We start from the raw sequence: 10,113 nt of genomic DNA, 5'->3' as shown, positions 1-10,113 counted from the left end.
TTTTGAGTCGCTATGTTGTACACCTGTAACTTATATAATATTATACAAAACTGTACTTCAGTTAAAAAAAGAAAAATCCATTAGTTCTGACCAAGGTGAAACATCTTTTTATCTAATAAATGCTTCAACAGCACTTTCTACATACCTCTGTTTTGGCACTCATATTGAAAGAGGTATATGGCCAATATTATTGGCTGCCCACCCTCCATCTTTTCCCTTACTGATAGAACCCCGCTTTGGTTTAGAAGGCAGTGTGCCAAGTACTATTCCTCTTAGTCCGAGATTGGTATAGAGGTGAGCATGTAATCTAAATTCTATCCAGTGAGAAGTAATAAGCAGTATGTTGGATGCTTCTGAGGGAGAATTTTTTCCCTGAAAGAAGAGCAGATAAAAGAAAAGCTCTTTGGTGTTCATTTCTTTCCTTTCTGCTTTAGATATTATAGTGTGAGGACGTTATGTCTGATACCAAGGCAGCCATTTGTGAGCATGAGGTGAGATTTCTCTGATATGGTTTGGATAATGAAGCAGAAGAATTAAGTGTTCCAAACCTTGATGGCATCATTGAGCTACTGGTTGGGCCCTAGAACTTCCAAACTCCAAACTTTTCTGTGTGATGTAAGTAAATTTCCCATATTATTTAAGTTTCTTTAGTCTTGTTCCCAATTATTTTCAGCCAAAATCATCTAAATTGATAGAAAAGTAAACAAAAATAACATTTAACACTTTATATGCTTTAATTTTTTGTTAATACATTTTTCTCCCTAAATTGTTAGGGTAAGGACCTTGTCTTAATAAAATCCTAGCACCTTCTATAGTTTCTGACTTACGATGATTGATTAAGGAGTGTTTGTGCAATAAGTAAATAATAAAGGAATGGATAAATCTGTAAATCAATGTGATTATGTTATTAGAAGGCAGTGTAGAAAAATGACTAAGAATATAAGCTCGGGCATTACATTTCCGGTTTCCTATCCTGGATATACCTCTTACTAGCTATATGACCATAGGCAAGTCACTCTATAAGGCTGTTTCCTCAGTTATAAAATGGGTATAATAATAGTATATACCTAAAAGAACTGTTGGTAAGACATTCAATATTTTATATAAAGGAGTTAGTACAGAGTTCCACAACTAATAAACAGTGAACATGTTAGCCATTATTAGAGAAGACTAGGTAAGTACCAAGAGTGTTTCCAAATTTTCAAACCTGGTTAACTGGAAAAATGAAGATAGTTTGGGCCAAAATTCAGTGTTGAAATGGAAAAGAAGCTGTTCATATTCAGACATGTGTAAAACAAAGCCTAAATATAGTCAGAGAATAAAGATATTTTGGATATAGTTACTCGGCTCAGGTTCTGATTTAGATTGTGGTTGCTCATCCTGAAATTCTATAATCACAGAATTTTACTTTTAAATATAGTAATTTAAAGATGAGGTTAACTTCCAGATTGCTTCTATGATGAGTCAAATCAAGGAAATAGTAGCTGCTGAGATTCTGCCTAAAAATGTGTTCTCAAGTAGTGATCTTCAGAAACAAAATATTACAGAGAGAAAAGATTTCCTTAAATGGTGTAAATTCATGCAGTGCCAGTGATGTGATGTGATGTGGTTCAGAGACTGAAATCCCCTGAATTCTTTTCTCAAGTTGATATTTCTTCACAGAAACAGAGGAAAACTATGCTAGAAATATTTAGAGGGTAAATTCTGTGTGTTAGTATTTAACCACTTTTGTTCTCCAACTAGTCAGAAGCAGTAATAAAAGTTAAGAATGGGGGAGGTGTGGCTAAGATGGCAAAGTAGGAGGACACTGAGCTCACCTCCTCCCACAAGCACACCAAAGTTACAACTATTTACAGAGTCAATATCTTTGAGAATGACCTGAAGACTAACAGAAAATGTTTTCTACAACTAAACCTAAAAAGAAGAAAGCACAATGAGTCAGAGGGGTATATTGAAGACACACACTCCCAGTATAGGTGGCCCACAAATGGGAGGAAATAATAATTACAGAAGTTCTCCCCAAGGAGCAAGGGGGCTGAGACCCACATCAGTCTCTGTAGCCCAGAGGTTTTTTTTTTTTTTTTTTTAACCAGGAAGATGAGTCCCCAGCGTATCTGGCTTTGAAGGCCAGCAGGGCTTGCATACAGGAGAGCCAAATGGCTGTAGGAAACAGATACTCCTCTCTTGAACAGTGCCTGCAAATTTTCACATGCTCTGAATTCCAGTGCAGGGGCAGTAGTTTGAAAGGAACCTAGGTCATACCCACTTGCTGATGTTTGAGAACCTCCTCAAGGGGCAGGAGGCAATTAAGACTCCCCCTGAGAACATAGTCACCAGTGGTAACCATTTTTAGGAACTTACTCTGCCACAAATACCCTGATACTCAAAGCTACACTTTGGAGTCCTCATTCTAGCCTATTAGCACCGGGTCTTACCTGCCCAACAGCCAGTCAGCACCAGCTCTGGGCCCTAGAATCCCACAGCCACTGGTGGGCAAGGCAAGGCCACAAAGTAGCCAGCAGCTCCTTCATGAGGCAGGGCCTGGTGGCCAACCAGAAGGTCCCCCACCACAAAAAGGGCCCATGCGGCCCATATAGGGACACTCCTAGAGCATATAGTTCTGGTGGTGAGAGAAGAGTGTGTTATTGGGCCCCTTGGGACATCTCCCACATAAGGTTTCTTCTCCAAGATCAGGGAACATGACAAACTTACCTAATACATAGGAATAAACACAGAAAATTGGGCAAAATGAGGATACAGAGGAATATGTTCCAAACAAAGGAATAAGATGAAACCCCAGAAGGACTAAGTCAAGAAAAGCAATCTACCTTATAAAGAGCTCAAGGTAAATTTTTATACAGATGCTCAACAAGTTGGGGAGAAGAATATATGAAAACAATGAGAAGTTTAACAAAGAATTAGAGAATATAAAGGGGAACCAAATAAAGCTAAAGAATATGATAACTGAAATTTTTAAAAATGTACCAGAAAGAATAAAAATAGTAGATTAAACGGTACAGAGGAATGAATCAGCAAACTGGAAGAAAGAGTAATGGAAATCACCCATGCTGAGCAGAGAAAAGAATTTTTAAAAATGAGGATAGTTTGAGACTTTCAGGACAACATCAAGTGTACTAACATCAAGTCTACTAACATTGGGTCCCAGAGGAGAAGAGAGTGACAAATGGGCAGAGAACTTATTTGAAGAAATTATAGCTGAAAACCTTCCTAACATAGGAAAAGAAGCAGATATCCAGGCCCAGGAAAATAGAGTCCCAAACAGGATGACACCAAAGAAGTCTAAACCAAGACAAATTATAATTTCAGCAAAAAATAAAGAGAGAATCTTAAAAGCAGCAAAGGAAAGCAACTAGTTACATACAAGAGAACTCTCATAAGACTTTCAACAGATGTTTTGTGAGAAACTTTACAAGCCAGAAAGGAATGACAACATACATTCAAAGTGATGAAAGGAAAAAACTTACAACCAAGAATACCATACTCAGCAAAGAAGATCTGCTTCAGATTCAAAGTAGAGATAAAGAGTTTACTGACAAGCAAACCTAAAAGAAGTCAGTACCACCAATATTAAAGGGACTTCTCTGAATGGCAGAGAAAAGACCACTACTAGAAATATGAAAATTATGAAAGGAAAAATCTCATTGGTAAAGGAAACCATATAGTAAAGGTAGTAGAACAGCCATTTATAAAGTTATAAAATTACTAGGCAGGTTAAAAGACAAAAATAGTAAAGTCGTCTACATCCACTATAAGTATTTAAGGGAGGTACCAAACAAAAAATGTAAAATATGATGTCAAAAACATTAACTAGGTAGAATGGATGTGTGTACATGTACAACTGAATCACTTTGTTGTGCAACAGAAATTACCATAGCACTATAATCCACTATACCTTAACAAAACTTTAAAAAATGAACAGAAAACAATTGTGTTAAGGGGAAGTAAAGATGCAGAATTTTTGGAACACATCCAAACTTAAGAGACATCAATTTTATATGTATATACATACACACATACACACATGTATATATTATTATTATGAACTTCACAAAAACCACAAACCAAAAATCTAAAACAGCTACATATATAGCAGGGAAGAAAACCCAAACATAAAAATAAAGGCAGTCATCAAATCACAAGGAAAGAGAGCAAAAGAAGAAAAAAAGAACAAAAAAGAACTACAAAAACAACCCTGAAACAATGAACAAACTGGCCATAAGTACCTATCAATAATTACTTTAAATATTAATGTACTAAGTGTTCCAATCAAAAATCATAGTGGTGAATGAATAAAGAAAGACAACAACAACAATAAGACTCATGTATATGCTGCCTATAAGAGACTCACTTCATATCTAAAGGCATACATAGACTGAAAGTGAGCAGATGGAAAAAAGTATCCCATGCAAGTGGGAACAAAAAGAAAGCTGGTATGGCAATTCTTATATCAGACAAAATAGACTTCAAAACAAAGACCGTAGGAATAGATAAAGAAGTACATTACATAATGAGAAAAGGATTAAACCAACAAGAAGATATAACTGTAAATATATATGCATCTAACATAGGAACACCTATAAATATAAAGCAAATTTGAACAAACATAAAGGGAGAAATTGACAGCAACACAATCACAGCAGATTATTTTAACACCCCACTTATATCAATGGGTAAATCATTCAAACAGAAAATCAGTAAGGAAATACTGGCCTTAAATGATACATTAAACTAGATTGGATCAATATATGTATATATAGAACATTCCATCCAAAGTAGCAGAATACACATTATTTTCAAGGGCACATGGAACAGCCTCCAGGATAGTTCACATGCTAAACCACGAAACAAGTCTCAGTTAGTTTAAGAAGATTGATATCATATCAAGTATCTTTTTTAACCACAATGTTATGAAACTAGAAATCAACTACAAGGAAAAAAAAAAGTACAAACACATAGAGGCTAAACAGTATGCTACTAAACAACCAATTTGTCACTGTAGAAATAAAAAGGGGAAATCAAGAAAGAAAGAAAGAGATAGCATCAATGAAACTAAGAGCTGATTGATAACCATTTAGCTAGCTAGACTCATCAAGAAAAAAAGAGAGCTCAAACAAAATCAGAAATGAAAGTAAAGTTGCAGTCAACACAACAGAAATACAAAGGATCACTCTATTACAAATAAGCATGTGCCAATAAAATGGGCAGTCTAGAAGAAATAGGTACATTCCTAGAAACATACAGTCTCCCAAGACTGAATCAGGAAGAAATACAAAATATGAATATACCTATTGCCAGTAATTATATTTAATCATTTATTTTTAAAAACTCCCAACAAACAAAAATCCAGGACCAGACCCCTCAGAAATGAATTCTACCAAACCTTGAATGAAGAGTTAACACCGATCCTTCTTAAATGATTTCAAGAAATGGAAGAAGAAATGCTTCAAAACTTATTCTATGAGGTCAACATCCTCCTGATACCAAAATCAGAAAAAGATATAATCACAAAAAGAGAAAATTAAAGGCCATTATCACTGATGAACAATTATGCAAAAATCCTCAGCAAAATCTTAGCAAGCTTAATTTAACAATACATTAAAAGGATCATAAACCATGATCAAGTGGGATTTATCGGAGGCGTATAATGATGGTTTAATGCCTGCGAATTGATTAATGCAAGCCAGATCTTCTGTATCGATGACCTCCCTGCCCACTCCCAAGTTGATATAATAGGACTGAGAGGGAGAGAGGCCTGCATTGGAGAACCACTGTACTCTTGACCAACATTTGATTACCAACAGTTATACATTTTACTAACTGGGAAGGAATGGTTCTGGCCAAGATTGTTTAAGGGAATTGCTAACCAGCAACTATGGAGAACATAAGAGAGCAGTTACTCAAAAAAATTAAGTTAGTATTTATTTATACCCCACTGAATTGAGACTTCTAAAAACCCAATTTCATAAATTAAAAAGGAAGTTATTTGCTTAATCTCTCAACAAATATTGATTGCTTCCCATGTGCTAGGCACTGTTCTAGGCAAGGGGGATACAGTTTTGAACACTATTAAACAAGGTCCCTGCTCTCCTGGAACTTATAAAAGTCTAGGAGTACCACTGACTCTCTGGGCAAGGTGCTAAATGTCATCAGAAATTTTTTTCTCCATCTCTCAGATTTTTTTCACTTTGTGTAGGATTAATTTGGAGGAAGTGCTCTTCCCTCTTGAAGCAAAAGGACCACTAGTGTAGAACTCTAATAGAAAGAGAATCTAGTTTTCCCAGTCATCCTAGCACAGTGCCAGACTGTCTCATTGACCTGGTTTGGGCCAAGTGCATATCTCTGAACCTGATTTGCCAGATCATGGATATTAGCAAGGCCACTATAAGTGTTTGTGCAGGTTATACGCTTCAGTAGGCACTGAAGTACAGTGCAGGGCATACTTACCAAGCTTTTGCCTGGTGCATGGCTAATCTGCTGGAGAAGGGTACATTTTTCTAATTCACACTGCAACATTACAGTGATTTTGGTTAGGTGCTTACTCTGGAGCAAAGGTGGGATGGGGTTATCTCAACAGAAACCAAATAGAATAAATATGGGAAAAGGACAGCTGGGGTGCCTTTGCAAAAGGGAGTAAAAGGAATGCTGAGCAGGCAAAAACAACAGCTATCCACTTAATTCCTTTAAAATATACAAAGGTAGGGTGGTAGAGTGGACAAGACTTGGACTTGGCATCAAAAGGACTGGCTCCAACTTTGGGCAATATTACAAAGCCACAGTCATCAAGACAGTGTGGCATTGGTATCAAAACAGACATACAGACCAATGGAAGAGAATAGAGAACTCAGAAATAAACCCAGACACCTATGGTCAATTAATCTTTTACAAAGGAGGCAAGAACATAAAATGGAAAAAAGACAGTTTTTTCAGCAAGTATTGCTGGGAAACCTGGACAGCTGCATGCAAATCAATGAAACTGGAACACACCCTCACACCATGCACAAAAATAAACTCAAAATGGCTTAAAGACTTAAATATAAGACAAGACACCATCAAACTCCCAGAAGAGAACAGAGGCAAAACATTCTCCAACATCAACCTTACAAATATTTTCTCAGGTCGGTCTCCCAAAGCAACAGAAAGAAAAGGAAAAATAAACCAATGGGACCTAATCAAACTGACAAACTTTTTGCACAGCAAAGGAAACCAAAAAGAAAACAAAAAGACAACTTACAGAATGGGAGAAAATAGTTTCAAATGATGCAACGGACAAGGGCTTAATCTCTAGAATATACAAGCAACTTCTACAACTCAACAGCAAAAAAGCTAACAACCCCATTGAATAATGGGCAAAAGACCTGAATAGATATTTTTCCAAGGAAGATGTACAGATGGCCAACAAGCACATGAAAAAATGCTCCACATCCCTGATTATGAGAGAAATGCAAATCAAAACTACCATGAGATACCACCTCACACTAGTCAGAATGGCCTTCATTTTTTTGTTAAAGAATGGCCATCATTAATAAGTCCACAAATAACAAATGCTGGAGGGGGTGTGGAGAAAGGGAATCCTCCTGCACTGTTGGTGGGAATGTAAGCTGGTACAACCACTGTGGAGAACAGTATGGAGGTACCTTGGCAATCTATACATAGAACTACCGTATGCCCCAGCAATCCCACTCTTGGGCATATCTCCGGACAAAACGTTCCTTAAAAAAGACACATGCACCCACATGTTCATTGCAGCACCATTCACAATAGCCAAGACATGGAAACAACCCACATGTCCATCGACAGATGATTGCATTAGGAGGATGTGGTATATACACACACAATGGAATACTACTCAGCCATAAAAAAGAATGAAATAATGCCATTTGCAGCAACATGGATGGAACTAGAGACTCTCATCCTGAGTGAAGTAAGTCAGAAAGAGAAAGACAAATACCATATGATATCACTTATATCTGGAATCTAACATAAGGCACAAAGGAACCTTTCCACAGAAAAGAAAATCATGGACTTGGAGAATAGAGTTGTGGTTGCCAAGGGGGAAGGGGAGGGAGTGGGGTGGTTGGGGAGCTTAAGGTTAATAGATACAAACTATTGCCTTTGGACTGGATTAGCAATGAGATCCTGCTGTATAGCACTGGGAACTATGTCTAGTCACTTATGATGGAGCATGATAACGTGAGAAAATAGAATCTGTACATGTATGTGTGACTGGGTCATCACAGTAGAAAAATTGTATTGGGGAAATAACAATTAAAAAAAGAGAGAGAAGGAGTTCCCATCGTGGTGCGGTGGTTAACGAATCCAACTAGGAACCATGAGGTTGCGGGTTCGATCTCTGGCCTTGCTCAGTGGGTTAAGGATCCGGCGTTGCCATGAGCTGTGGTGTAGGTCGCAGATGCGGCTCAGATCCCACATTGCTGTGGCTGTGGTGTAGGCAGTGGCTACAGCTCTGATTCGACCCCTAGCCTGGGAACCTCCATATGCCGTGGGAGCAGCCCTAGAAAAGGCAAAAAGACAAAAAAAAAAAAAAAAAAAAAAAAAGAGAGAGAGAGAGAGAGAAAGGACTGGGTCCTAATCCTAGTTGTGGAAGCCATGGGATATTGGGCAGATCACTTAACCAGCTCCCACAGAGTTTGTTTCCTTTCTTATAAAATGGAGAGAATTATTGTACTGCCTCCCCCACAGACCCATTAAAAGGGAAAAATGAGATAATATATGAGAAAATGGCTTATAAATTCTAAGTTTCTTACACCTGGAAGATACTATTTATTATATTTTCTCAGTCAGTACCTTGCCCAGTGCCCTTACACATTAAAGGTTCCCATTTGCTATTTATTAATTGGCTGATACATGATACATGGTATGGAAACTCATATCGCTTCAGGTAATTTTCCAAAACCTTATATAAGCAAAATGTCTTGGTGAAATATTCATTAAACATTAAAATTAAACAACTCTACAAACATACTAAGCAAGCTGTCTTTCGATCTCATCATTCAGACCCCTATCCATCTATCTATCTATGGCCATGTCTGTGGCATATGCAGGTTTCCTGGGCTAGGGATCAAACGCATGCCACAGCAGCTGCCCAAGCCACAGCAGTGACAATGCCAAGTCTTTAACCAGCTGCACTCAGGGAAATCCTCAGGTCTCAATTTATTTATTTATTTATTTATTTACTTTTTTATTACTCGTGAATTTATTACATTTCTGGTTGTACAATGATCATCACAATACAATTTTATGTGATTTCCACCCCACAACTCCAGGGCATCCTCCCAACCCCCAATATGTCTCCTTTGGAGACAATAAGTTTTTCAAAGTCTGTAAGTCAGTATCTGTTCTGAAAAGAAGTTCATTCTGTCCTTTTTTCGGATTCCACATATCAGTGAAAACATTTGATGTTGGTGTCTCATAGTTTGGCTGACTTCACTTAGTATGATAATTTCTAGGTCCATCCATGTTGCTAAAAATGCTGGTATTTCGTTCTTTTTAATGGCTGAGTATTATTCCATTGTGTATATGTACCACATCTTCTTGATTCACTCCTCTGTCGAGGGACATTTAGGTGGTTTCCATGTCTTGGATATTTAAAATAGTGCTGCAATGAACATTGGAGTACATGTGTCTTTGCGAGTCATAGTTTTCTCTGGATAGATGCCCAGGAGTAGGATTGCAGGATCAAATGGTAGTTCTATTTTTAGTTTTCTGAGGAATCTCCCTACTGTTTTCCACAGTGGTTGCACCAATTTACAATCCCACCAACAGTGTAACAGGGTTCCTTTTTCTCCACACCCTCTCCAGCATCTATTGTTTAAGACTTTTTAATGATGGCCATTCTGGCTGGTGTAAGGTGGTACCTCATCGTGGTTTTGATTTGCATTTCTCTAATAATGAGTGATGTTGAACATCTTTTCATGTGTTTTTTTGGCCATCCATATGTCTTCTTTGGAGAACTGTCTGTTTAGATCTTCTGCCCATTTTTTGATGGTTTTTTTTTTTTTTTTTTTTTTTGGTATGGAGCTGCAGAAGGTGTTTATAAATTTTGGAGATTAATCCCTTATCAGTCAATTCATT

The sequence above is a fragment of the Sus scrofa genome, chromosome 16, assembly GCF_054392235.1.
Source record: "Sus scrofa isolate SSC_HxYL_T2T_F1_AM1 chromosome 16, Sscrofa_HxYL_maternal_Yorkshire_Landrace_v2.0, whole genome shotgun sequence".
Lineage (NCBI taxonomy): Eukaryota > Metazoa > Chordata > Mammalia > Artiodactyla > Suidae > Sus > Sus scrofa.
This window is presented reverse-complemented; position numbering follows the sequence as displayed.